This window comes from Tursiops truncatus, chromosome 20, assembly GCF_011762595.2.
Source record: "Tursiops truncatus isolate mTurTru1 chromosome 20, mTurTru1.mat.Y, whole genome shotgun sequence".
NCBI classification, from domain to species: Eukaryota; Metazoa; Chordata; class Mammalia; order Artiodactyla; family Delphinidae; genus Tursiops; species Tursiops truncatus.
Window position 1 is genome coordinate 27,917,703 of NC_047053.1, and position 27,725 is coordinate 27,945,427.

At 52.3% G+C, this 27,725-nt stretch overlaps 1 protein-coding gene across 10 annotated transcripts in view; it reads right to left on the minus strand.

Moving 5' to 3' along the window:
- Positions 1-27,725, minus strand: part of CUEDC1 (CUE domain containing 1) — a 76,658-nt gene that overhangs the window by 37,351 nt on the left and 11,582 nt on the right. For 7 of the 10 annotated variants that reach the window (XM_033846772.2, XM_073797811.1, XM_073797810.1 and 4 more), the window contains exon 2: positions 14,540-14,613. The exons of 1 other annotated variant lie outside the window; for it this stretch is intronic. The gene's annotated coding sequence lies outside the window, so the exon portion shown is untranslated. Of the gene's footprint in view, positions 1-14,539; positions 14,614-23,617; positions 23,654-24,682; positions 24,957-27,725 lie in introns of those variants that run through there. 2 more of the 10 variants (XM_073797807.1, XM_073797808.1) reach the window with 2 other exon arrangements.

The window sequence follows — 27,725 nt, forward strand, 5'->3', positions numbered from 1 at the left end:
CCACTTTTATGAGGTACCTAGAATAGGCAAGTTCTTAGAGACAGAAATTAGAGCAGAGTTTCCCAGGGACTGAGGGGACGGGGGGATGGAGAGAGATTGTTTAACGGGCACAGAGTTCCTGTTTGGGATGATAGACAAGTTCTGGAGACGGACAGTGGTAATGACTGCACAACACCGTATGTATACTTAATGTCACTGAATTGCCACTTAAAAATCGTTAAAATGGTATGTCATGTTCATTTTATCACAATGAAAATAAAAGACAAAATCAGGCAGGATGAGGCACTGGGTTGTAGAAGAGACTGCGACTCACCGGGCAGAAGGGGGCTCTCCTTGGGCTATGCAGAGAGAGGGCCAACAGCACACAGGAAATCCTGCCTGCACAGAGGGGCTCTTTCCCCATCTGCATGGAGTAGGCCAGGGGACAACGACAGCCCTGTTGACGAGGAATGTTCATATGGTCTGCAGAGTCACACATGCCACGGGGATGGCCGTGCAGGGACACTCTGTGGGACATTTGTAATGCCTGAGTTATGATACACTAGGAAACAGCTATTAGAAAAGGTTAGTGTGTCAGAACATGCAGCGTACATCTTGAGAGCCTCGGACGGGAGCCGGGAGAGGAGAGATGGCTGGCCTGCCCTGCGGGGCGAAAGGAAGAGGACGAGAGAGAGAGGAGCAGCAGAGGGCTGTCCTGGAGGCGCTCTGGCAGGCAGAAACCACTTCTTCACTCGTTCATTGAACAAACATCACAGAGCACCCCCCCAGGTGCTAGCCAGTGGGAAAGTGAGGGCGAGAGGGGGATAAGAGGACCCACTCAGCTGGTGACGACCTTAAGGCACCTTCACCCCACCACCCACCTTGCTCAAAAAATATACCCATATATAAAACAAGAAATTAAAAGCTGTTCCTCGGGCTTCCCTGGTGGCGCAGTGGTTGAGAGTCCGCCTGCAGATGCAGGGGACGCGGGTTCATGCCCTGGTCCGGGAAGATCCCACATGCCGTGGAGCGGCCGGGCCTGTGAGCCGTGGACGCTGAGCCTGCGCGTCCGGAGCCTGTGCTCCGCAACGGGAGAGGCCCGCGTACCGCAAAAAAAAAAAAAAAAAGCTGTTCCTCATCCCCACCTTCTTGAAAAAGGCAAAAATCCCTCTTACTTGAGCTGTTCAATCCAGAACAGGAAATAAGATCAAAACTGCCAGCGTAGGCTCCCCCCCAACCCCCCGCCGCCCCCGGGGCCTGGGCCTTATTCCCAGGAGAGGGCCTGTCCGCCAGTTACCAGGCATCCACCCTTACGGGATTCTTTTTCCTAAAGGGCAGGAGCAGAGAGGAGCACGGGCACGCCAGGGCGGGAGAGCAGAGTTTGCGTCCTGTGACCGATGAATCCAGACTCACATGCACAGTTTCCTGAGGTCTCACACCCCTTACCTCCACGTGTGCAAGGACGCAGAGAAGCCACATGTGGGGGCACGTTTACGGTCAATGACAGCTCTGCCTCACTCGAGATGAGAATGTTTAAACAGCGAACTTTGTTATAAAAGGACATTGGGACTTCCCTGGTGGCGCAGTGCTTAAGAATCCGCCTGCCGATGCAGGGGACACGGGTTCGAGTCCTGGTCCTGGAAGATCCCACATGCCGCGGAGCTACTAAGCCCGTGTGCCACAACTACTGAGCCTGTGCTCTAGAGCCCATGAGCCACAACTACTGAAGCCCGTGCGCCTAGAGCCCGTGCTCCGCAACAACGGAAGCCACCGCGGTAAGAAGCCCGCGCACCACAACAAAGAGTAGCCCCCGCTCGCCGCAACTGGAGAAAGCCTGCACGCGGCAAAGAAGACCCGACGCAGCCAAAAATTAATTAATTAATTAATTAATTATTTTAAAAAAAGGACATTGTGTCCAGGGCCTTCCTGAAACTTGTATGTGTGTATGTGTGTGCAGAGGCAAGAGGGGAGCAGGCAGTATAGCCTTCTCAGACACCCGCTCCTTCCAGAATTGCACTGCCCAAGAAGGTAGCCACTAGTCACGTGTGGCCAGATAAATTTAAATTTTAATTATTTAAAATTAAATAAAATTTAAAATCGGTTCCTCGGTCATGCAACCACATTTCAAGTGTTCGATGGCCGTCACGTTGAACAGCACGTGTATTAGAACATTTCCAACATCACAGGAAGTTCTATGAGACAGTGCTGTTCCAGAACCTAAGGGGAGCCCTCCTCCTCAGCAGCATGATGTCCCGGCGTACCATCATTGGGGGGCTTCGTTACAACGATCTGGGGGGGGACCAAGGACTGTGGACAATTGATCCCCAACAGAAAAGCCCTTCCACAACCTTCTGGGAAGGGCAGGTAAGTGCAAAGATCCCCTTCTCCTGGGCAGGCAGAGCTAGGGTGAGTAGCAGGCCCACTCCCCACGGGTGTCCTTGGCCTCAACCAAGATCAAAGCTTTGGCCCGGCTCCCATGGTGAAACCTGACACCCAGGGAGGGAGAAGCAGGAATCCAGCTGGGAGCCCGAGTCTGGTTTCAGGAGCTGCAGGGCCCTGGCCTCAAGGACCTGATTCAGAAGTGTCTCCCGCTTGCCCTGCCAGGACGAAGGGGGTGCTTAGCATCGGCGGGGCTCATCCATTGTCCCCCCTCCTGGCTGTGGCCCATGGTGGCCCTTGCATTGCCTCCTTGGGCTTCCGGGAAGGAGTCAGAGGAAAAGGGCAGCTGAGGCAGGGTGTGTGCTGATGGGGTATGGGAGGGATACTGCTTATTAAAGAAAAAAGCCATTTGTTTCCAGGAACCCAATGCACCAGGCTAAGGAAATGAATGCAAAGGGAGTCTGAAAGCACACAGAAGCCCGGGTGCTTGAGCCTGTAGCTCAAGAAATCGTCAAGGCAGCTCCTGCCCCTGCAACACACACACCGCACACAATGATAGAAATGGCTGAGACAGCTTCACTCCTGACTTAACTGATCTCCTCAAGAATTTCCCCATTTGAGTCAAAGGGGAATCCCTGTTCTCCCTGCAGGCTGTCTCAGCTTGGCCCTGAAAGTCAACCAAAATGAGCTGTAAATCTGAAGTTTTTCCTGCAAGCTGCAGATTGGGGGCTAGGGGCTGGGAGGTGGGTGGGCAGCAACCCACCAAGGGTGGGAACAGCTGGAAATGAAGCCCAAGGGAGGACCGGTGAACAGGGGTTCCGGTCCCGACTCTGCCACACAGATCCTTGAGCAAGCTCCTTTTTCCTTTCAACCTTTTTACAAAAATAAAACAGATACAGAAAACTGCACAAAATACATGTAAGTTTAATGAATCATCATAAGGCAAACACCTTTCAACCACTCAAGTCAAGAAATGAAACTCTGCCAGGTGCTCCAAAACCCTCTCCACGTGCCACAAACTGTTTGCATGGTAATCGCTTCCTTGCATTTCTTAACCCTCAAATGTGCATATGCCTGAACACTATACTTAAGTCTTGCACAGTGTCTTTAAAGTCTATTTTAATCTACAGGTTCCCCCTTCATCCCTTTTGTTCCTTGTAATTTATGAGCTGAACAACCCAGGCTGTTTAACTCCAGACTTCCCTACTATCTGAAGTTCATGGAACAAGTTTCCTTTTCTCCCTGAGTCTTAGTTACTGCTTCCTTACCAGTGCCACCCTGCCCACCTTATGGCGCTCCTGTCAGCAACAAAAAGAGACAGCCTCAAAGCACATCAGGAAATGCTTATGAAATTACGTTAAGCAAAGGATGCAGGATGCAAACGGATACATATGGTGTGCTTTCAACTACATAAAGGAAAAATGCCTAGGAAAATGGAGCAGAAGAAATACTCCAATCTATCAATAGTTGTCCTGGAGGTTGGTGGAATTCTGTACCCCCCTTTTTCTTCCTTGTATTTTCCACAATTAGCATATAACAATGTGACAGGGGACAAATCACTTTTAAACATTTTCAAGAAAAGAGCGCTCTGAAAGCGCGGCGCGAGATCGAACGTGTCACCGGGCTTGTCTGCTCTCCTGTCACAGGACCACCTGGCTTTGCTCTCTGCTCCCACGGCCACCACCAATCCAGCTGGGATCCTCGGCGTCCCGAGCCTGCTTCCCTTGATGCCTCCTGGCTGGTCAGCCCGTCTCCTTCCTGTCTTTGCTCTGTGCCGCCAGCAGAAGAACTCATCTAAACCGTGCCAGGTCGCTTCCCAGCCCCTCAGTCTCTTGTGTAAAGATCAGACCCCTTCCTTTTTCTGCATCAGCCGTCACCACACTCCGTGAGCATCAGGGTCACCTGCAGGGCTTGTCAAACACACACTGCTGGGCTCTACCCCCAAGGCCACTGGTTCAGGGACCACGGAGCACAGCCGTCTGCACCTCTCCTCTGTCCTCATAAACAAGGCCTGTCCAGCTTTCACGCCCCTCTCAGGTTCCCCTTTTCCGAGAGGCAGTCTCTGGAAACTTCGGCCAGTACTGATGCCCCTCTGCTCTTCCAGGTCAGCCACAGCGCTCAAAGCGGTCTGGTGGCCTTGAAGAGGGGAGAGAGTGCTGAGTGGCCGTGATGACGGGCAAGGTGGCACGTCATCCTTTGCTGCCTCCTTCTATCAGACCTCTATCAGACCTCAGGGCAGACTCAGGGAGGGACACTTCTTCAACGCCCCCACGCCACCCAGGGGGTGTTCTGCATGTACCAGGGAAACTGGGTCTGTTTCATTCACAGACACCCCAGCGACATTCACACACGGGCTTCTAATGATTCACTCATTCATTCACTGGCAGGCAAAAAACACTTAGGGAGGACCTACTGTATGCCAGGATATACAAGATAAAAATCTCTTTTCACAAAGAACAAGAATGACAATAGCGTGGGTTACAGCAGAAAGGGCTCTGTGAGGAGCCCTTCCAACTGCAGCACGAGAGACCGCTGCGCACACACAACCGTGGCCTGAGAGGCAGGTGTTGGTGCCGCCAGTAAGCACACACAGGTGTGGACGCGCCCTTGTGCAGCCATGGGAAAGGCTTGGCTGCCGGTCACAGGCTTCGTTGTCCCCCAGCTAAGCCACCCTGGAGTCGGGGACAGGATTTATGGGTAGATATTGTTAGGAGAACAGATGTCCAGGCAGGCGGGCAGAGCAACTGGGAACAGTGGTCGTGATTGTGCCAGCCTGGAACCCAGCGGAGGGAGGCAAGAAGACACTGCGGTGTCTGAGGAGCAGACCCCTACCCCGCTTCTTCGAACACCCAGGGCTCGGGACCCTTAGGCTCTCTGCCCAGCAAGACATTCAGCAGGTTGAAGACACCATGGACTCTGTAAGGCAGGTTCTGGCTTCTCCATGACCTTGGACAACGTTTACTTCCTTGTGCCCCAGTTTCACTATCTAATAATACCTTTTTAAAAAGTAAGTAAAGCCAAAAAACAAGATGATAGAGATCACCGTCGGAAGAATAAAAGGACAGATTAAAAACAAACAACAACGGGCCTCCCTGGTGGTGCAGTGGTTGAGAGTCCGCCTGCCGATGCAGGGGACGCAGGTTCGTGCTCCGGTCCGGGAAGATCCCACATGCCGCAGAGCGGCTGGGCCCGTGAGCCATGGCTGCTGAGCCTGTGCGTCCGGAGCCTGTGCTCCGCAGCGGGAGAGGCCACAACAGTGAGAGGCCCGCGTACCACAAAAACAACAACAACAACAATGCCACTTTGTAAAAGTAAGAGGAAGTACAAGGAGATTGGGCAGGGAAGATCCATCAGCACCTCAATGTGGAAACCCTAAAGGTACTCGGGCATCCCTGAAGCCAGGATTCTCAGGTGGAGGGGTGCAGCAGGATCTCCGGGAGCTTCTGAAAGGCAAAGGTCCAGGGCCCTCTACTGAACCAGAATCTCCTAAGGTGCACACAATCCTTGTCCTCCAAACCCCAAGCAAGTCAAAGAGGCTCAGGGGGGCTTCCCTGGTGGCGCAGTGGTTGAGAGTCCGCCTGCCGATGCAGGGGACGCGGGTTCGTGCCCCGGTCCAGGAAGATCCCACATGCCGCAGAGCGGCTGGGCCCGTGAGCCACAGCCGCTGAGCCTGCGCGTTGGAGCCTGTGCTCCGCAGCGGGAGAGGCCGCAACAGTGAGAGGCCCGCGTACCGCAAAAAAAAAAAAAAAAAAAAAAAGAGGCTCAGGGGTATTCTGGGCCGCTCCCAGTGTATCTGGGATATACTATCTCAGAGGTGAATGGCAAATTATTATCTAAAAGAGGGGGAGGGAGGGACAGTGGCTGCAGGGAAAACATCAAGGGAGCTCAGAGACAAGCTGGAGGCGAGAAGGAGTGTCAATATTGAGGTGCCCTTCCTTTCTGCTCCCCACTCCAGAAATCTGGTACTGGAGAGGAGATAACCTCCTCTTCGCACAGGTTGACCAGTCCTCCAGGGACCTGCTGCTTCAGCCACGTGTGGCCGAGTCCTGGGCTGCTCCTTCCTCTGGCCACCATACCATCCTAGCACTTTTCCCTAGTCCCGTGCTCTTAACTCCTCGGCCCTAACAGCCTCACCCTGACCAACTGCAATTTTACGATTCAGAACACAGACCTCCTCCTCCAGGAAGCCTTCCCAGATGCACTCCTTGGCTCTCCCCTACATGGCCTGGGCCTGTTAGATTCTTGCTGCACCATCAAAATGGCAGCACTAGTCACATGATATCAAAGTTACCAATGTGCCGGCTGGTGGCCCTGACAGAGCAGGCATTTTTTGGTCTCATTCAGCTCTCTGTCCCCAACGCCTAGTTCAGTGCCCAGCATAAAGCAGGTAAGCAATATGTACAGGCAGACCTCGGTTCATTGCCATTCACGTTACTGCACTTCACAGATGCTGAGTTTTTTACAAATTGAAGGTTTGTGGCAACCCTGCATCGAGCAAGTCTGTTGGTGCCATTTTTCCAACAGCGTTTGCTCAGTTTGTGTCTCGGTGTCCCATTTTGGTAATTCTCACCATATTTCAAACTTTTTCATTATTATTATATTTGAGCTGGTGCTCTGTGATCAGTGATCTTTGATGTTACTACTGCGACTGGCTGAAGGCTCAGATGATGGTTGGCATTTTTTTCTCAGTGAAGTATTTTTTAATTAAGGCATGTACATTGTTTTTTTTAAAGACATAATGCTATTATACACTTAATAGACCACAGTATAGTGTAAACATAATTTTTATATGCATTAGGAAACCAAAAAACGTGTGTGACTCACTTTGCTGCGATATTCACTTTACTGCGGCGGTCTGGAACCGAACCTACAACATTTCTGAGGTCTGCCTGTATATTTATGCTGATCGGGAGAAAGGGAGGGGAGGAAATTTTAAATCAAACAACGGCACACTTTTCAAAACTCTAGGGAAATTATAGCAAATATTTTCTTTAGCGCTGCCCATGTGCCACAGAGAAGCCTGAGACACAGGGAGGGAAGGGCGGCCACGGTGGCAGAGCTGGGTGAGAATCCAGGCAGTTTGGCTCCAGAGTCGCTGCTCTCAACCACTCTGCCATGGTACCTGTGGTTCAAAGGGAAAAGAAAAAAGAGTAAAACCTGGAGAAAATAGCTCCCTCTGCAGTCCTTGCTCCTGTGGCTTGGGGGTCACCCTTCAGACAAAGCAGAGATTCAGGCTGCTGCCCACGGGAGCAGAAGCAATTGGTGAAGGCCTCTCTCAGTGAGGTGCCAGGGACCCTGCTGCAGCCCCTGGGAGAGCCCGGAAGTTAGCAGTCCCAACTGGGAGCTCTCGGAGGTCAGTTTAGAAACAGGGACAGGGATGATGCCGTCCAGGGCCTTTTTGCTCTGGGCCAGTGAGAGGATGTCCCACCAGCCCAGGGGGCTTCATTCAGGAGAGGCTATGAGGAAAAGCAGGGACCCGGGGCGGCATAAAAGTAGGCAGAGAGAAAATGCATTCAGAGTTAACCGGAATGATTGAAAATGGACCATACGCCAGGCACTTGGTGACGTGTGTCCCCACGGGATTTAATTTTCACACCAACCCAGTGAGGCAGCTGCCACTCTCTTCGTCTTACCAACAGGAAACTCGGGCATTGTTCTGCTGGAACAAGAGAGAGCAGGGAGGCAAGGCTCCCAAATCAGGTGTGTTTGGCCAAGGCTGAGTAGAGATGTAAGGGTCTTTGGGTAAAGCATTAAGGCTACTTGCCCTTTGTTCTCTTTCTTCAAGACAGACCAAATAAAATGGGATTTAGGTGAGACTCCAGAAGAAACTTTCTTGACTGTAAAGAGGTGTTAGAAAGAGCACTTCCCAGGAAAGACCCCTGAACAGTGCATCACTCCAGCAAGTGCCTGTTCTGCAGCAGGAGACGGGACCGCCTGACCTCTATCACCTGACGCACTTGGAGTTCCCCTCAGACATCTTGACTCCAGCTCCAGTCTCAAGGGAGGCTTTTGGACAACACAAATCTGAGGTTAAACACATCCTTTGCTAAATTTGACAAGCAGATGGGTGGAGAGTTCCGATACTGAAATGAAGCGTGGAGTTGGCGTATTTGATCAACGAGTAAAGCTGGCACGAGCGTGGTACTGAGTGATAAAAGCCTACTGTTTCGCCTGTTGGATAACATAGCTTGTCAAGCCAGTAGCGACCGAGATGACCGCAGGAAGTGTGGCAGGCAAGCCGCTCAGGCAGAAAACTGCTCAGGAAGCCCGGTCCTGCATGGGCCACCCTCGCGTACTTGCTACTGAGCTGCTGGGGGTCCGTGAGGACACAGAGCAGATCTGCTGTCGCCCTGGGCTGCTCGGGCCAACACTTTTGCCTTGACCTGGAACAGCAGTCTCCCTGCCGTGACCAGCCCGGGAATGCAGGACACCCTGGGCAGGAGGAGGGGGCACCTGGGGGCCTGGATCACATGCAAAAATGCTCAGTCTAGTCTAAAGAGAGGCTCCCAATTCTGAAGTTTCATTTCAAACCAGGCAACTCACTGGTTTGAGTCAAACACAGAATTTACTATTTACCATAGAACAATCATATGACAATGATTTTGCAGTTTACCCAGATGTGGGGCTTCCTTAAGGTAAAAGGGGTCACAGTATCAAAGAGGTTCAAAACCTCTCCACCCTCCCCGGAGAGACCAAGGCCTGGAAAGGTTAAAGGCCTCGTGCAAAGTTCCTGCCGGAGGATCAGCAGGTCCCAGCTCTCCCACCAGCTTCCCGCCCCAAGTGGCCAGCAGCTGCCTCTGTGCTGTGAGTACGGGGCGGGGGGGGGGGAGGTGCGAGGGGGCTGAGTGTCTATAAACCATGGCGCACTCGCTCCACCCATGGCCTCATGACGCACGAGGCTCCACCACACAGGCCAAGCCCAGGCACGGGTCCCCAGCTGGAGGACCGACTATGGCTCCCCCAACCTGGGAGCTCCAGGCCACTGCAAGTCTTCCTGTGCGGTCCCCACCTTCCCCTTTGACTCCCAAAGAGGGGAAGAGGGTGGAGAGCAAAGAAAAATCCCCAGCCGGCAGGCATCAATTTGCCCAAAGCAAAGGCAACGTAAAGGCTGCGCCTGTTTCCATGGAGACGCGATGGGCGAAGCAAAACAGAGCGATAAACACAAACCGTCACCACCTTCTGGGCCAGTGTGACCCATGTTGTCAGGCCAGAGCCCTGACAGGAGGACATCGGAAGGATTACAGGCAATCAGAAGAGCCGCAGACACACCGGAAGCCCTTTCAGTAGGTAGAGAGCGAGGCAGCACCCCCCACCAGCCCCCAGGCCTACAGATTAGCCTGGCCCCCACTCTTGAGAAAGACCCTGAACAAAAAAAACACCAAAGTCCAAAGTGAATCATTATTCACTTTACAAAAGGATTCTTTGCTTGACAAAGGGATTCCTTGAAAGGGCCAGAGCCCAAGGTAGACTGGAGCTTCGCTTTGTTTCATTATTTACTTCTGTGGGCCAGAGGAAGAGGGGGAGAAGGGAGTAACTTGCAGCTGAAAGTTTGTTAGAAAAGATGACAAAATTCCTAAGGGGAAGGCGTAGAGGGGTGGAGACAAGACTGTGCTTCTAAAACATTTGCCGGGAGAGGCCCTCGAGACGAGCCAGGGCAGCTTTCAAACAGGAGGCAAGAGAGCCGAGTGCCTGTGGCCCGTCCCCCGGGAAGGGCACAGCACAGGAGGCGGGCAGCAGAGTTTCCAACAGGTCCCCACGGGGTGGACCCCAGAGCCATCAGGCTGCGAGGAAAAGCAGGGAGCAGTAAGGGGCAGCAGGAAGGCAGGAGGCCAGCAGCAGGCTCAGCAGGTGGCAGGGGTGTCACCCTTTATCAGGTGACATTTATTTATGAAGCATCTCTTTGCATGTGCTTGCCATCCTGGGGAGGGATGCCCTGCCCTTGGAGAGTCTCAACCAGGCCTTCACTCCACTCGGTCTTTTTCATAATTCCTACGAGGAACAAGAAACAAGCGTTGCAACAGCAAGAATATTTCCTGAGTGTGCGAACTAGCCATTGTCTCCTGTACCCCCTCAACCGCCCCGTGAGGGAGACATTATTCTTATTCCCATTTACCCATGTGGAGACAGGCACAGAGAGGTAAGTAACTTGCCCAAGGTCATGCAGCTAGTAAGTAGCAAAGCCAGGATTCAGATGCAAGTCTGCCCAACTTCAAAGCCTGTGAACACTAGGCTAAATGCCTGCCGCATCAGCCCATTTCACAGACAGAGATGCCGAGGAGGAGAGAATGCAAGCGAGTTGCACTGAAGCAGGGGATGGACTCTGAGGACCAGCTCTCCTGACACACCCAAGGCTTGTTTGACTTGTGGTACCGCCCCTGGGAAGGCAAGCCAGCTTTCTTGGTGGGGTACGTGGACTGCTCTGTGGCCATTAAGTCACTCACCCGGTCTGGGCCTCTGTTTACCTCTCTGCCATTCATCAGTATAGTGTGAGTCCCCCACTACCTCGCTGAGAGAGAGGAACTGGGAAGAAACGTGGGGCAAGGTCCAGGGCTGTCATCAGGGAGCCCACGGGAGGAACAGGCTCAGTCCCAGCTCCAGAGATTCACAGAGATCCACAGGCTCTGGGTTGAGCAACGTGATGTTCACAGAGCAAAAGCCTAGGCAGCATCTCCAGGAGGCATCTGGTTCAATGGTCTGCCCACCAAGGTACACCTGGGAAACTCGGGGACTTCCTGACATGGTTGGCCTTCAGGGAATCAATTTCCAAAACCTCCACTTCTCCCTGGTGTCCTTCCACATACCAGTGTGCTGGGAACCATCGGAGCCCACCAGCTCTCTTTCGAGGTGGCCCTCCTCAACGCTTCCCCGAAGAAAGGCCCATTCCCCCAGCCACCCAACTTTACTCTGGTGCTTTGCCCTGGTAAAAGCCACCAAACAAGGGGACAACTCAAGAATGCAGCACTCCTGGGAGGAGTCTCCTGAGGATGGACATTGAGAAGGGAGCTGGCCTTATTTTACCAAGACCTTCTCTAGCTTATCTACCCATCTGTTTATTTTAGAATTAGGAAGGAAGGAAGCTGACACAGGGACACCTGTTTAACACATTTATTGGAATAAAAAAATGGAGTCAGAGTTTTTCCAACACAAAGCATGATTTGGCTGACGGTCTAACAACGAGGTCCAGCTTTACCAGTTAGGAATTACGGCAGACATTTTCCATAACTGTGTGGGCGGAGTTTGCCGTTCTAGGTTTTGACAAAATAAGCCTGGAAATACGCTCTGCTTAAAGTTATGAGAAAAAAATTTTATATGTGAAGTTTTAAATGTGTAAGGAGATACAGTTTTTCAAAATTCTTTTGGCAGGTGTGGGAGCAAAAAAAGTTTGAAGCGTGTGTCTTTACTTCCCTGGAGCCACACTCAGAGGCTGTAGCTTCCACACCACCCACTGGGCCATGAGAGTAATAGGTTCTCAAGAGAAGGCAGCCGCAGTACATATGACAAGCATTCGACCTGGACCCAGGGTGCAAGTTTATTTCTGCTACTTCTTAGCTGTGTGGATCTGGTTAAGTCACCCAAACTCCCTGAGACTCAGCTTCCCCATAAGCAAATGGGAATAATACCATATGAAGCATATTAAAAATCCTGATGTGGGGCTTCCCTGGTGGCGCAGTGGTTAAGAATCCACCTGCCAATGCAGGGGACACGGGTTCGAGCCCTGGTCCGGGAAGATCCCACATGCTGCAGAGCAACTAAGCCCGTGTGCCACACCTACTGAGCCTGCGCCCTACAGCCCGCGAGCCACAACTACTGAAGCCCGCACGCCTAGAGCCCGTGCTCCGCAACAAGAGAAGCCACCGCAATGAGAAGCCCGCGCACCACAACGAAGAGTAGCCCCCGCTCTCCGCAACTAGAGAAAAGCCCGCGCGCAGCAACGAAGACCCAACACAGCCAAAAAAAAAAAAAAAAAAAAAAAATCCTGATTTGATGATGATAACATTAAATGAATAACAGAGAAGTGCACGGCACGAACAGCACCAAATAGTAGCCAACCAGCAAGTGTTTTCTGTTTGGCTTGGACAACCTGATGGCCTCTATCTCCAGATGGTACTAATAACTGATATTTACTGAGCACTTACTATGTGCCAGGCACTGGACTAGGTGCTTCACAGGCCCCAGTTCATTTTGTCTTCACATCCATCCTATCGGCAAGGTGTCATTCTTATTCCTCGATTTATAAGCACAGAAAGCTTACACACTTGCCCAGCTCAGTCGGCTAGAGGTTAAAGGCCCAGTGGGTCTGTTCAGTTCCAGAGCCCGTGCTCTAAACCCTCCCTATTCAAAGTGCGGCCTCCGACTGGCAGCATCTGCACTGACTGGGACCTTATTAGAAATGCAGGATCCCAGGGCCTATTCCATACCTACTGAATCAGAATCTGCATTCTAGCAATATCTACGGTTGATTCCCATGCACATCCCTGTTGGAGAATCCCTGCTCTAGATCACCAGTCCAGCTGATTTACAACCTGGTTTTATCTTGCTGAAGGCAATATTAGAATGTTTGCTTTCTCCACACGTGCACACACACAGCTGGCAAGTAAAGCAAGCAAGGTGGTTAAGGGTTACAATAATCCATCAGTGACACATGCAAAAGGCGTATTTTTAAAAGTGCTGGGAGGACTCACGTCAAACACTCATCAGTGGTTACCTCTGAGGAGTGGTATGGGATGGGGAGAAGGGGTGGTGGAAGGGGGGGCCATTTGTTTTATTTGTTTATATTTCTCGTTTTTAATATTTATTTATTTATTTGGCGGCACCGGGTCTTAGTTGTGGCATGCAGGGTCTTTAGTTACGGCATGCGGACTCTTAGTTGCAGCATGTGGGATCTAGCTCCCTGACCAGGGATCGATCCCGGGCCCCCCGCCTTGGGAGCATGGAGTCTTAGCCTCTGGACCACCAGGGAAGTCTCAGGCCATTTGTATTATTTGAAATTTTTAATAAAAAGAATGGAGTTGTTTATTGGTTACACAATTTTTCATAAAAAGCATGACAGTTCCCCGGAAGGCCAGGAAGGGGGTCCCTAGGGAAGTGTTGGTAGAAGAAAAGGGTTGCTGGGCTTGTAGTCATAAGACCTGGATTCAAGGCCAGGCTCTGCCCCTAATTTGCCTTGGGACAGCAGGGCTCTCACTTGGCATCTGTGGGCCTGTGTTTCCCCCACTATAAAGGGGGGTCGCCCCACGTACCCTTCCAAGCCCCACAGCATGGGTGCAGGGACCAACCGCGCAGCGAAATGCACAAGAGGCCTGTGTGAAGGGCAGGGTGCTGTGTTTCTTGAAAGGAAAAGCGACGAAAGAAAGCAGTGAAACATTCCCCCTCACTCATTCCATTCCCCAAACACAGGCAGTCCATGACTTTATAAGGAAGACACACACAGCAACCTGGATTTAGAGTCCGTGGGAGCCCCAGGCTGATTTTCAAATCCTTATTCGAACTTAAAAGTTAGGTTTGGACGTGGTTCAAAACACAGAGAGAAAGGGCTTTCTCAGCATCTTGCCCATTCTCTTTGCTCCTCGCCGGGTTTCTCTGCAGGCTCAGGACTCGGGGATGCCGTGTTGGGGCACAGATGCTCCCCTCTGCTGTGCTTTCCATGTCTCCCCACACATGGCCCCAGCCCCGGCGCTGCCTCCCAGCTGCTCTGAGGGTCCACAGTTCGGCTCCCTCTGGCCGATGCCTTAGTTTCCCCACTTTTATCTTAGAACCGGAAGGAGCAGCAAGTCCTCCCCTAGCTTGTCTCGGGGGAGGGGTGGAGTCTGGGTCCACAGGGATAAAGGCACTCGCTCCAACCCACAAAGCTAGCTTAAAATAAATAGAGCTGGGTCGGGTTCTCTATGACCTTTGGAAATACCTCCTTTTCCTTAAGATTTTTCCATCATTCCTTCGCAACTTGTCCCCTCATTCTGAGAGATGCACAAATCTGAAGACTAAAAGCTGCTGTGCTTTTCCTCAAACCGAATGATCCTAAAACCACACAGTCTGAAGGTATCATTGAAACTGAGCCAGAAAAGAATCCCGTCAGATTTTCCAGTGAGAACCAGGCCCTTCGAAACCATCATGAGCTTCAGCTACAGTGAAGTAATGGCGAAAGAAGCCTCCACGCAGGCAGTTCCAGCCCCAATGTACTTACGTGGCCTTAGGCACCTAACGTCACCTCTCCGAGCCTCAGTTTTCTCATATGCGAGACAGTGAGAGAACCGGCACCTTTCGGGTTTAAAAAGAAGATTCTAGATAAGAATAAAGCCTTTCGTGCAGAGTAGGAGCTCAGTAAATAGCAGCTATTACCATCATGATCATCTCACTCAGGACCATCCAACCCAAAGGACAGGGGTCTGTCTAAATCAGTTCTCCACTCTTGTCACACATTAGAATCAACTAAGGAAAGTTTTTTCCTTTTAAAAAAATACCAGTGCCCAGACCTTATCCCCAGTGACTCTGATTCAGTCGTGTGGATTAGGCCTGAGGGAATCAGTACATTTGTTACAGCTCTCCAGGTGATTCTAATGTGCACCTGTGATTGAGAACTGTGCTCTGAATCCTTGCTTCTCAACCTTGAACGTGCAAACGAATCTCCTAGGGGCCTTGCTAAAATGCAAGTTCTGACTCAGCAGGGTTAGCGTGAGGCCTGAGAGTCTGCATTTTCAACTAGCCCCCAGGTGACGCCAGTGCTACTGCTTCATGGCCTCAGGAAGAACGGCACCCAAAACTCAAGGTCTTGGGCAGATGGCTGGCAAGTTTATAAGATTCTTCTCTGGAAGTCTCAAAGGCTGGCTCTGTCTAGCCAGGCTAGAGCTCACTGCCTCCTGGAAGTAGACAGCCAACTATATGCCCTCAGACTGGGGCACAAGGACCCAGAACCAGAGCTTGTCCTCAGATGACTCTCTCTTCGGCTTCATGTTGTTGTTTTTTGGCGGTGGTGGGTGAGGCAGGGAGGGGTGGTCTTAGCAAGAGCCTGCAGACACGCGTGGCCACAAAGGCACACTAGCAAGTTAATCATGACACCGCACCCTGCATTCCTGTGGAGTTGCCTTCTCAACACCGTCGAAGACAAAAGCCAGAAGGAAAGGGTCCTAGTTACTTTCGCTCAGATCGGCGGGGTGTAGGAGGGCATGGCCTGACCTGGCACCATGGCCCATCCAGAAGGAGCTGAAAACAACTGCGCCTCTGGTCCGCCTGCCTCCTCTGATCAGCCAAGCAGGAAAGCTTCCTGCCTGGAGCTGGCTAGGTAAGTGCACAGTTGAAGGGACTCCAGGGAAACATGAGGTGGGAAGGGGCTGGACGGGCAAGTCCCTCCGGCTTTGAGGGTGGTGCATTTTGTGACCCTAAACAACATCAACAACCCAACACTGACGGGGCACCTATTACGTGCCAGAGAATTTTACAGAAATACTCTAATTGGATCCTCACGTCAACTTCGCAAGTCAGGCATCACTGCTTTCATTGTACAGGTGAGAAGACTGAGGCTCAGTGAATAAGTAATGGAACCTACAGAGGACAGAGTCAGGATCGGAAGCCAAGCTCAAAACTTAAAATCTCTCGATGCCTCAACTTATCCGTTCACAAGAAAGGGAAAAGCGTATAAATGAACAGAACTGAAAGTGGCTTCGTTATTAACCATTATCCTCATCAGAAGTGTAGTTAAGAGATACTGGGAGAAACGGTTGGTGTCTGTCCTGACGTTCAGGTGGCTAAGCCCAGACCCCTGCAGTCCCCAGGCCCTTGAGGGGAGGGTGAAATGCACCTGACGACTCCAGGGTGAGTACAGGAGACTTCAGGGGAAGGCCCGGCTGTGGGATACAGCTAGGGTCCAAAAACCCAACAGCTCAAGGAAGGAGACGGAGCTGAGTCACAGCTGCATGTTCCCAGCACCCGGGCCACCATGCCAGGCCCAAGGCTGGAAATGTGCCCATGGGCCCTGAGGGCCAACCTGAACCTGTGCCCCATCGCCTCACCCCTGCATAAGTCATGGAGGCTTCCTGAAACAGCCGGGGGCCATTCAAGGACTACAGCACCAAGGGCCAAAGAGGCCATGCTGGGAGCCTCTGTCCCATTGGCCCCAGGCCCCTCCTCCCAGCACCCTTGCAGCTCTGGATTAATATTACACCCATACAACCCCGACAGTGGCTCCTGACCATCCAGCTCCGTGAAGGTCTGAGGCTTAACATACAGACAAGCTGGAGATGGAGGGGAACAACAGGGGATGCACAAGGAGGCAACAGCGTGGCCACTGAAAATGTTTTAGAACCACACCATTTCATTAAGAATGCTCATTCTACAGTGTTACATGAAAAAGCTACATGCAGAAGTATGTCATCAGTAAGATAACAACTGACTGTTTAAGAATCTATGCACATTAAGATGAAGAACAGGGCTTCCCTGGTGGCGCAGTGGTTGAGAGTCCGCCTGCCGATGCAGGGGACACAGGTTCGTGCCCCGGTCCGGGAAGATCCCACATGCCGTGGAGCGGCTGGGCCCGTGAGCCATGGCCGCTGAGCCTGCGCGTCCGGAGCCTGTGCTCCGCAACGGGAGAGGCCACAGCAGTGAGAGGCCCGCGTACCGCAAAAAAAAAAAAAAAAAAGATGAAGAACAGAGGGAGACACAATCAAATGTTATTGGTGGCACCATTTAAGTGATCAGAATGATCACTTTTCTTGGAAATTAAGCATTTTCCAGTTTTTCTGGAATGTAATGTAGAAGGTAAACTACACAGGGGTCAAAGGAGCACATTCTTTTTTTTTTTTTTTTTGATTGAAGGACAGTTGATTTACAAGAGGAGCACATTCTGACTAAAGTCCGTGTGTCTGAGGAGTCAGGATGAAGACTTGCAGAGAGGGCACAGCCCAGGCGAGACAGTTCACAGCAATGAGATGGAACAGGCACATCTGCAGTCCAAGGCCACGGGACTATGGTGCTCAGACCTGGGCCAGCGGGCCAGTGGGGGACCCTTCCCAAGGGGCTGGAATTCTCCAGGGAATATAACAAAAAGCCCCTTAATCCTTAAAGTGCTCTAAAGGACTCTATTGAAAGGCGCCTACTGAAAGAGTGCAGTCAGGTGCTCTGCCCCACGCTGGGGGCAGCAGACAGCTGCCACTGCAGGCTCCAGCGTCCCTCGAGACTCCCGGCCGAGGAGGATTCCTGCCTGTGCTGCAAAGCCCCACCAGCACAAGGACAGAAGAGAGCTGAGCTTCACCATATGGGGCTCAGGAGCCTCCTGGGAATGCCGGCGGGAGGGGGAATGGCAGGTCCCTAAGCCCTGTGCAAATGTGAAGGAGGGAAGAGGTTTAAAGTGAAGGAACAGCACCAGCTGTCGCCAAAACAACACTAATTACAGGGGCTGTGCCGCCTGCACCAGGCCGGGCTCTGCAAGCAAAGATCCTCCCAGGGGCCCGGCAGTCACCCAGCCGCCTGTGCTTTGCTGCCTTGTGGATGGGCTGCAGGCCTGTCACCCAACTGGGCAGGGAAGCCCAGGCCCAGAAAGCAGCTTCCACAGGTCCTGCTTACTGAGACGTCCCCATCACAGGGTCAGTTGCCTGGGCTGCGGGCCAGGGCCAGGAGACACTGGAATGTGGACAGGACTAGAGAAGCTCCTTCTCTGGAGTTTTGTTTTTTTTTTTTAAGCTTTGGCTGCATTGGGTCTTCGTTGCTGCTCACGGGCTTTCTCTAGTTGCAGCGAGCAGGGGTTACTCTTCATTGCAGTGGGCGGGCTTCTCATTGCGGTGGCTCCTCTTGTTGCAGAGCACGGGCTCTAGGCGTGCAGGCTTCAGTAGTTGTGGCTCGCGGGCTCAGTAGTTGTGGCTCACGGGCTCTAGAGTGCAGGCTCAGTAGTTGTGCCTCGCGGGCTCTAGAGTGCAGGCTCAGTAGTTGTGGAACGCGGGCTTAGCTGCTCCGTGGCATGTGGGATCTTCCCAGACCAGGGCTCGAACCCATGTCCCCTGTGTTGGCAGGAGGATTCTTAACCACTGCACCACCAGGGAAGCCCTCTGGAGCTTTTAAAGACCTAAGTATCTGGAATAGCAACAGTAAAATAGGAAAAAATTGATGTCCTTGTCCCTTGAAGCTGGGGAAGGGGCAGAGTCAAGTGGAGAGACCAGAAATGCCAGTTCTCAGGGGCTCCTCACTCGCAGCTCACAGCTCATCATGGCAAGGAGCTCAAGTTCACCATCACTGACGGGGCGTGGGGGCGGGGGGTGGGCCCTGGACGTCCTCCTGCCCAAGGCATTTCTGCTGAGACCCTGGGGTGGACTGAAAAAGGCCCACACTCAGGAAGCCAAGGAGGTAGGAAGCGCCCGGGTCCAGACCCGGGTTTTGTCCCTGTTCTGTGGCTTCCTAGCCATGGGGCTGGTGCCAAGCTGCTTCACTCCCCTAAATTAGGTGTAAGCGGTACCCATCCTCGCTACTGCATCAAAATGTGTGCGGATCCACGAGAAATGCATGCGATGGTATTTCTAAGACTATCAAATGCTAAACAAATGGAAGGTGGCATTATGACTAGCGGGGCATCATTATAAAGCGGGGGCATTTTGCTTCTCTCTCATGACAACATGCAAATTAGAAGCAAAAACAGACACATGCTTTGTTTTTCAAGCCCTTCACCCACACACTCTAAAACAGGACTGGATGGGGCAGCCTCAGGAACATAGGATGGGGCTCCTGAACCGGAGGGGAAAGGGAAAGGGAGAAAGGAGTAAACAAAACCAGCGAGACTAGGGAAGAAGTAAGAAGGTTAGAACCCAGATTCTGGCCTCCTGGGAACGAGCCCCGCGTCCCTGGGAAAGAGGCCGAGATGAAAGAGAGGCGCAGCTGGGGGAAAACAGGCCGTGAGAACAGGATGCGATTGTTCACCAGGACAGGCTGAGCAGCCACCCCGGCTTTGTGCGTTGATGTAATTAAGGCCCAGTAGGTGGGGGCCGAGGTTTGGAATCCTTTAGCTCCTCGCTATTCTCCCGGGACAGCTGAGCCCGAACTTGGGGCTGGAACTGGGGGTGGCTCAGCTAAAAGGGGGCAGCGGCCCAGGCGGCCAGAGGCGAAGCCCTCATTCCTGCCTGAGAGGCACTTCCTTCTCCCCAGTACTTTCCCCGGGAGTTCCCTGAAGGCCGGCCTCTGCCCTGACCCCAGTTAACACTCCCACTAATTGCTGGGGCTGCGAGAGCCCAAAAGCCCAGGGAGCAAAAGAGCCTGAGTTAATTAAGGAGAGAAAAAAAGTCTGCTTCTCTGTTCTTCCTTCCCCTCCTCCCTGCTCCTCTGGGTCGGGCGTCTAGTTTCAGGGAAGCTCCAGAGGCAGGGATCTTCAGCCTGGAGCCAAAACCAACAATGGCACATGGAAATTACTGAACGGGAGCAGCTGGGCCGCGAGGGCTTCTAGAAGCCTTGCTCCAAAGCTGTCCAACTTTCCAAATTTCCCAGAGGTATGTCAGGGGGCCACTCCACACCCATCCAAAGGAAAGCCTCATGGTCTCAGTCCAAATACTGTTTGCTCTCAAATCAGCACAGCACAAGTTCTTGCTACCAAGGTGGGATTCCTCCAGAGGGCAATGGGCATTCTGTAAGCTAAACAGTAATAATGCAACATAGGCATTTGACAGATATTACCTCATCTAATTTCACAACTACCCTATGAGGTAAGTACTATCCTTGTCCCGACTTCATAGATGGGGAAACTGAGGCTTAGAGGAGATAATTAATGTACCCAAGTTCAACAAGCCAGCAAGCAGCAGAGGAACGATTCAGACCCCTGCACTCTGACTCCACAACCTGCCACTTGGATATTCTAGTACACTAGTAACAAGCCTTGTGGAGCTTCTTAGCCAAGGGTCCTTGAGGTTTCGATGAGGTCCAGGGATCTCCCCCCAACGACATCAAATGCACAATTGAATGTGTTTGGGTGTGCATACACTCTTCAGGGTGAAGGAGGGTGTCGAAGTTCTCTTTAGATTATCAGAGGGGTCTGGAACCCAAAAAGAGGTTAACAAACATGGACCAGTGAGGTGACACCCCAATCCATGCCTGCTAAGTTGACTCCAGAACACAGATCTTCTAACTTGAGTCCTCTACTCTTTCACTTCATCTCCTCGTTCTGATGAAACATCCAAGCGGGAAGCTGAATTTCTCCGCAAAGAGATGATGCACTGGCCGTTTAGAATTAGGCAACTTAGCACTGAAAATCCACCACCCGGCGGGTGAAAGGGATTTCCTATCCACTGCTTCTTACTTCTTTCCACCGTTGCAAAACAAGTTCCAACATTGTCCCAATCCTGATCCTTGGTTTTGCTTGGATTCACACAGAGGAAAATACATTACCTGCAGCCCTAAACTATCAGAAATTCACAGGAGGAAGAAAGTTTCTGTTCCAAACGAATTTTCTACACTTTTAAAGACAGCTGTCTATCTAAAAGCAATGGTATTCCCTTAACTGCAGCCACTGTCCTCATTTTCAGATGCTCCAAGACAGCAAACAGTAACAGTGCTGCTGCTGCCCACAACTGACAGCCAGTATTATCGAGCACGCATTCTGCGCTCCACCCACGCTGACCTCATTTAACCCTAACTCCAACCCTAGGAGGCAGAGGCGTTATTATCTCTGACTTACAGATGACAATATTAAGACTCAGAGAGGCTAAACAGCTGCCCAAGAACACACAGCAAGTTAAGTGACAGAACCAGGGTTCAAACCCAAGTCTATTTGACCCCAAGATGGGGCCCTAGACCAGGGCCACTTAAAGCAGGTCTGCAGACCATTCAGAAACTGTTAGTCGTGGATCCTTGGCAAGATAAGCACAGGAAAAGAGAGTAAGTAAGGATTTAGAGACGTTTCTAGCAATTTGATATTGCTACCACATTCAAGCATGCGACGGGAGACTTGCCTCTTTGAATAGGGAAAGCATATAGACCAGTTAAGACTTGTGCAGAGGGTCATGCTTGTCGGGCCACATATCCGTCCCCAGAAGAATGAAATAAACCACCCGTCCTTTACCTCAGAGTTTGAGAAGCACTGCCCTAAAGCGCTCTGCAAGGACGGGCACCTACGCCCCTCAAATGAGGCCACCCCCGCAGTTGCCCCCCTCAGCGAGCAGTCTTCTAGCAAGGCACTCCTCAGGCTTTTACGTGCCCACAAACCACCTGGGCCTCTTGTTAAAATGCAGACTGACTTGGGCAGCCCGAGGTGGGGCCCAAGACTCTCCATTTCTCACCAGGTGGCGTGGGTGCTGCTGGTCTGGGGACCCAACTTGAGGAACAAGTTTCTAACGGCACATCACACAGGGGCAGATAAGGCTGGTTCCAGAAACTCCACTGGACAAAGCCAGCCAGAGCCCAGCAAAGGGCCCGAGAACAGGCTCACCCCCCGGCACTGGCTGTGAGGGGGCAGAAGGCCCTGCATGGGACCGGGTTCCTATCACAGGCAGCCCTAGCAACACACCTTTCCCACCCCAACCTGAGCCTGGGACACCAGGGGCCCTTTTTTCCTGAGTTGCAGAAAAACTGCCTTAAGGGCAGAGAAGAGCGGCTCTGAGGCATTTGCTACCTATAACCAGACCCGAGAAGAGAAGGTATTCTGATTAAACTGTGCCTCCTGCCTCAGCTCTGCTCATGCCACCCTGCAGCTGGATCTCAGCCAGTGATGCCCAGGGAGGACTACCACACACGTGTGTTTGGGTCATCCCAGGAGGGCAGAAATGGCTCCTCAGTGGCCACTCCTGTGGCCAGAAAGGGCCACGAGCAGGGGAACTCCAAGGGGAAATGGTTCCCACTTCCTTCAGGTTACCTGTCTTATTCCCTGGAAGTTCTTGACCGTAGAGACTTTCCTCCTTATTACCAGTCGGTCTCTCCTAATTTAACTTATGGCCCAAGGATTGAAGGACTATGTACTTATTAAAGGGGCAATTCACAGTAAAAGGCTCAGATCTCCCACTCATTCAGGGGTTCACTGTTTCATTCAAAACTATTTATGGGGTAACTGCCATGTGTCAGGTACCATGATGGACTCGAAAGACGAGGGACACTTCCTCACTCTTCTCTAAGAAGTAGGGAATAAATGACCGAAGGGGCCATGAAGCCAAGCCATTAACTAAGGCAAGGGGCACTGCATCTTCCTGGAGCCAGCGGGAAGGCGAGCTTCTGCACAGTAGCTTTCATATATGCATGGACTTAGGGAAAGTCAGTCCGAGGGTGGGGCTGGGCACTTGAGGCCGATGGTACCTGACAGGGGCTCCTTGACTTGACTCACAACAGGGCGCAGAAAGGCCTGAGGGTTACTGACACACACAGCAAACACAGAGGGGCTTGACGTCCAAACCAAAAGTGTCTGGACAAGACACAGACACAACTCTGGGGAAAATCAGGCTGAAAAACCAACTCCGGATCTCAGCTGACTCTCATGAAACCACGAGGCTCTTTCTTCTTTGCGAAAGCAAACCACATTCTCCTACCTCCAAACCCTGCCATGTGCTATTTCCCTACAAGATGCTCTCACCAATGTCAGTAGCACTACCACCCCTAATTGTGATAGCCAAAAATGTCCCCAGACACTGCCAATGTCTCCCAGGGGACAAAATCATCCCCATTTGCAAACACTGCACTGGAGGGATGGCCGGAAACCCTGGCTGTGCATGAGAAACACCTGGGGAGCTTCTAAAACTCACCCATGCCTGGGTCCCACCCCACACACATTCTGATTCTGGTCTAAGATTCTATACGTAAACAAGAATGTCTGTCACTTTACAGGCCCTTAATGTTGCTTTAATGTGCTGGTTGACTCATCCATTAGACTGACTCTCTCCAGAAGCATGAACTACATCTCTTATTTCCCTCTCTCCACAAAGCTCCAGACAGTGCTCCATGCAGTGCCTATTTTATGCTAATCAGAAGAGTCTGGAAAGTTCTTGAGCCCTCTCCACCCCCACTTCAAATGAAGAAGCCACTTCAAATGGCACCATCTCCCCCAGATGCAACAGTAGATGACAAGAAGAATCTACAGCCTCCAAACCTCAAAAGCAGGAGGGGACAGAGGAGATGGGGGCCGATGAGAATGCAGCCACCTGACCTGGGTCTCAGTGTCCAACCTCTGAATGAGTCCCCCTTCATGCTCTCCTGTGGGTGTGAGGACCATTTGCTAAATGGCCAAGACACCCACCTATGTATACTCAAGTTTATTGATCCCCCACTTTTCTTGACCAGAATGGGGGCAGCAGCAGCAGTAGAAACTCCAGTCTACCTGATTGAACGCTGTTTTCCTCAGGCTGATGGTGACCTGAAAATAAATGCAGGCCCAGAATCAGCTCCTTTCTGAGCTGGAAAGGTTAGGATCTTTCCCAACACCTCGCTCAAGGATCCCCAGGGGGATCTGGAGAGCTGATTGACAGAGGCCTGGCCAGTGTTAACAGTTAACTGATGTAGTCAAGTTCATGTCCTGCCTCCCCATCTCCCCACACCTGAGGCTGCCCCTGCTGGCCACCCCTTCGGACAAGGCCAAAGAGGGATGGAGTGTCAAGGGAGAAGATCTGGCTATTAACCCCTAGCCGCCCTACGTGGAAATGCATTCATCATTCACACATTCGTTAACAAATGTACAGAGACTACCTTAAAAGTGATACAGGTGCTTAGAGAGCAGACATGCCATTCTTCCCAATTTTTATACTTGAGTTAAAGACAAAATGAAGGGAGGGAAATCCAGCGGCCAAGCTCCCCCAAAGACAGCAAAGGCTATTCAAGCTCCCAAGATCAGCTTTCTCACTAAATTTCACTGGCTAATACATAAGAATGTAAATTGCCATTTGGTTACATTACACTGAACGAGTGACTTAGTATTTTCTCTGATATTTTCTCATTTGCTATTCATTGCCCAAAGGATGCGTGAGTCTTAAAGATCTGCTTCAGGTGGCCCTGGCTAGCTTGCTAAAATCCGTCTAGGGCAGGCGTCCGCAACCCCTGGGCCGCGGATCGGTAGCCATCCGCGCGGCCAGTTAGGCACCAGACGGCACAGCAGGAGGTGAGCTGCGGGCGAGACAGCCGAGCTTCATCTGCGCCTCCCCATCGCACGCACAACCGCCTGAACCGTGCCCCAAACCCCCCAACCCTCTGTGGAAAAACTGCCTTCCGCGAAACCGGTCCCTGGTGCCAAAAAGGTTGGGGACCGCTGGTCTAGGACACCGAGGCCTTCCATTCTTGGAGGCCAGCAGGATAGGGATTTTTTTTTTTCCAAGCTTCCTTCCCTCCCCTCAGTTACACACAGACACACACACCCTGTTGCCTGGAGACTGAACACATTCCTCATGCTTACGTTTCTTTTCATTCTCCAGAAGCAGGATCTGTGGAAACTGGGGCCTCCAGGAAACAAGCCTGGGGCGGGGGAGGAGGGGACCCGGAGTGACACTTCCTCACCAACAGGCCACCCCCTCCCCGCTGCCCCCCTTTCCTCCCCGGGTCTGAAAAGCCCGCTGGCTGCAACTGAAGGGCTCCCACAGGGAACAAGGCCCCCTTTGAAAGTCCGTGTTGACCGCAGCCCGGCCGGGGTTGCCATGGCCACGGTCCTCCCGGCAGCCCGGAGCCGGCGCAGCGCCGGGACACCCGTCCTGACCCCCTCCCCGGGGCCCCGCGGGCCCCCGACACCCCTCTCCTGCACCCCGCAGCTGCTGGAAGCGCCGATTTCCCTCAAATCAGAAAACATCCTCCTAAAGGGGACGAAAGGGGATTAAGGCTCCCCCCGGAGCAGGCCGGAGGCGCCTCCCTCCGGGCCCTGCCTCCCCGCCCGGCCGTCCGCTCACGGGGACAAGGACCCGCACGACCTCTTTCTGTCATTCATTCTCGCAGTGCCCAGGGCCCAGCGGCCAGGGAGGTCGGGAGGGGCCGGCTTGGGCTCGGCCTCGGCCTGAAGCCGCGGGCCGCCGGGACCCCGGGCCTGACGGCGGCAGCCGGGCAGCTCCAGCCTCGCCAGGCCCACGTTCCTCCCGGTCCCTCCCCCCGCCCCACCCCCGCCCCCCGCCCCGCTCCGAGAAGCCAGAGGGAGCTGGGCCTCTGAATAATTCAGCCCTCAAATTGCTCTGTGGTCGGAAGGGTTTCTTCATTTATTTTTTAACTCTCCAGGAGCTGCAGTTTCACCACGGGAAGCACTTTAATCCCAAACGTGGATCTGGTTTGAGACCCGGGGCCTCCCAGGACTGCAGGGAAGGGGGTCACTGAACTTCCAGAATCCAGCCAACCGCCCACCCAGCGCCAGGGCTGGGAAGCGGCTGCAGGTCGGGAGGAGGGCGCAGGCCTCCAGGGAGGAACTGAATTACTAGAAAGCCCTGAGTATCAGCCCCCTAGGCTGCCTCTAGTGGGCCATGCCCAGCCCCCGCCCCCCAGCTTCCCACCCTCCCTCCCCACAGTCCTGATGTTCAGTCTGACTCAAGAGGCCTGGAGCACACAGTGTTACCACGCGGCCACAGGTCCCTGGCAGCGGGCAGCCTTGGCTTCCGTTAATCATGTTAGCTGATGTTTTACTGAGCCTTCATGTCATATAACCCTCACAATAACCTAATGAGGTAGGTACTATGAATATCCTCATTTCACAAGTGAGGAAACAGACTGGAGGAGGTTAGGAAATGTCCCCAGGTCATATAGCTAGCAAGTGAAGGAGGATTCACACCCAGCTGTCTCACTGCAGACGGCAAGCCTTAATGCCCATGCTACATGGCCCAAGCATACGCTGCACACAGCATCCTCAGAGAGCAGAACTCAGCCCGAAGAGGTGAAGAGCCTTGCTCGTAGTCACACAGCCCACTGGGGCAGTGTCGGACGAGGACCGAAATGCCATGATCTGGGCTAACATCCTTTCCACAATCACAGTGTCAACTACCGAGGCAGGTGAGAGCACACTCCAAGTATTCCCTCTTTTACAACGTTACGGTCTAACGGCCTATAATCGAAGCTTGACCCCTGGCAATGCCCCCACGCTAGTCCTGTCCACTCCCTCCAGTCTCTGCTCCATGACCTTCCAACAAACAGCTCGCCTGCCTCCACCAAAACTTAAACCCTCTCCCACAGCATTATAATCTCTCCCATCCCCCTCCAGGGCAGTGCGATCTCCAAGACTCCTAACGAGAAACCCCACACCACCCTGCCAGCTCATATTTATGCAGCACTTTATAGTTCTCAAAGCGCTCTTACAGACATCATCCAATCAACTCGACAACCCTTGAACTAGGTAAGCACCAGCACCTTTCTGAGGACTGCCCCCACCCCCATCCACAGGGGACAGCCCCCAAGCCAGGTGCTACTATATGACCATGTGTTCCTGACCATCACTGCTTGGACCAGCAGGAGACAGCTGACACAAAGGAACAATCAGACTCTTTCCTCAGGAATTTGAATCAAGGTTCTGAGATACAATTCAGTCTGATAGTTACTGGAAGGAGGATGGGTATATTTGGGGGCTGAGGACCCATGACATCTGGCACACATCCACAGACGCAGTGGCATCCTCCAGTTCCAGGCACTTGGGAGGCCAGCCGTATTTCCTGCCCTTGATTCCTTCATTCCCCCGTGGCTTCAAATAGCTCAAGCTGGCTTCTGTTACTTGCAGTCAGTAGAGTCTGAACTAACAGATGGGTGGATAATTATCCTCCTTTTGCAGATGAGGAAAGAGGCTCACAAAGGTGGAGTGACCAAATGAATATCACATGACCAAAATGTAGTAAAGGGGAGGTTAAAATCCCTGCGAAGTGACTCTCCTTCAGTGCCATCTCTTGCCTCCTTCCCTGGATTAAAGAAAGTGGCAGGTGCTCCCTTCTTGTTAGTGTTTAAAAAAAAAAAATTATAACTGAGGATAAGTGATTAGGCTGGAGGCACTCCAGTGGTTTAAAGCCAGAGACAAGAAATACAAAATCCTCTCCTTTGAAACCATGAAGACAACCCTTTGCTCCTCTACATTTCCCAGCCTCCTTTGCAGTTAGGTTGGAGCCATGTGACCAGTTCTTGACAAATTAAATGCACACAGAAGTAACAGGTGTCAGTTCCTTGCTAAGGCAGTTAAAAGCCAGGGGCTGGGGAACTGTGATGGCCCCATATTCCAGATGGTGTGGCTACAGGTGGGGGAGGGCTGTCTAACCCACGTCAGACTTTCCATGAGCACAAATGAACCCTAGATGGTGTCAAGCCACTGGGATGTCAGGGTTTGATTATTACTGCAGCACAGTCTAGCTTCTCTCCTGGCTGAAACACATGAATCATTCAACCGGGGCCCTTCAGCACATTTCTCTGGTCTGCAGGACGCTGTATTTGTTTGTCTAACATTCATTTGTTCAACAAATATTTCTAGAACATCAAGACTAGATGCTGTCATG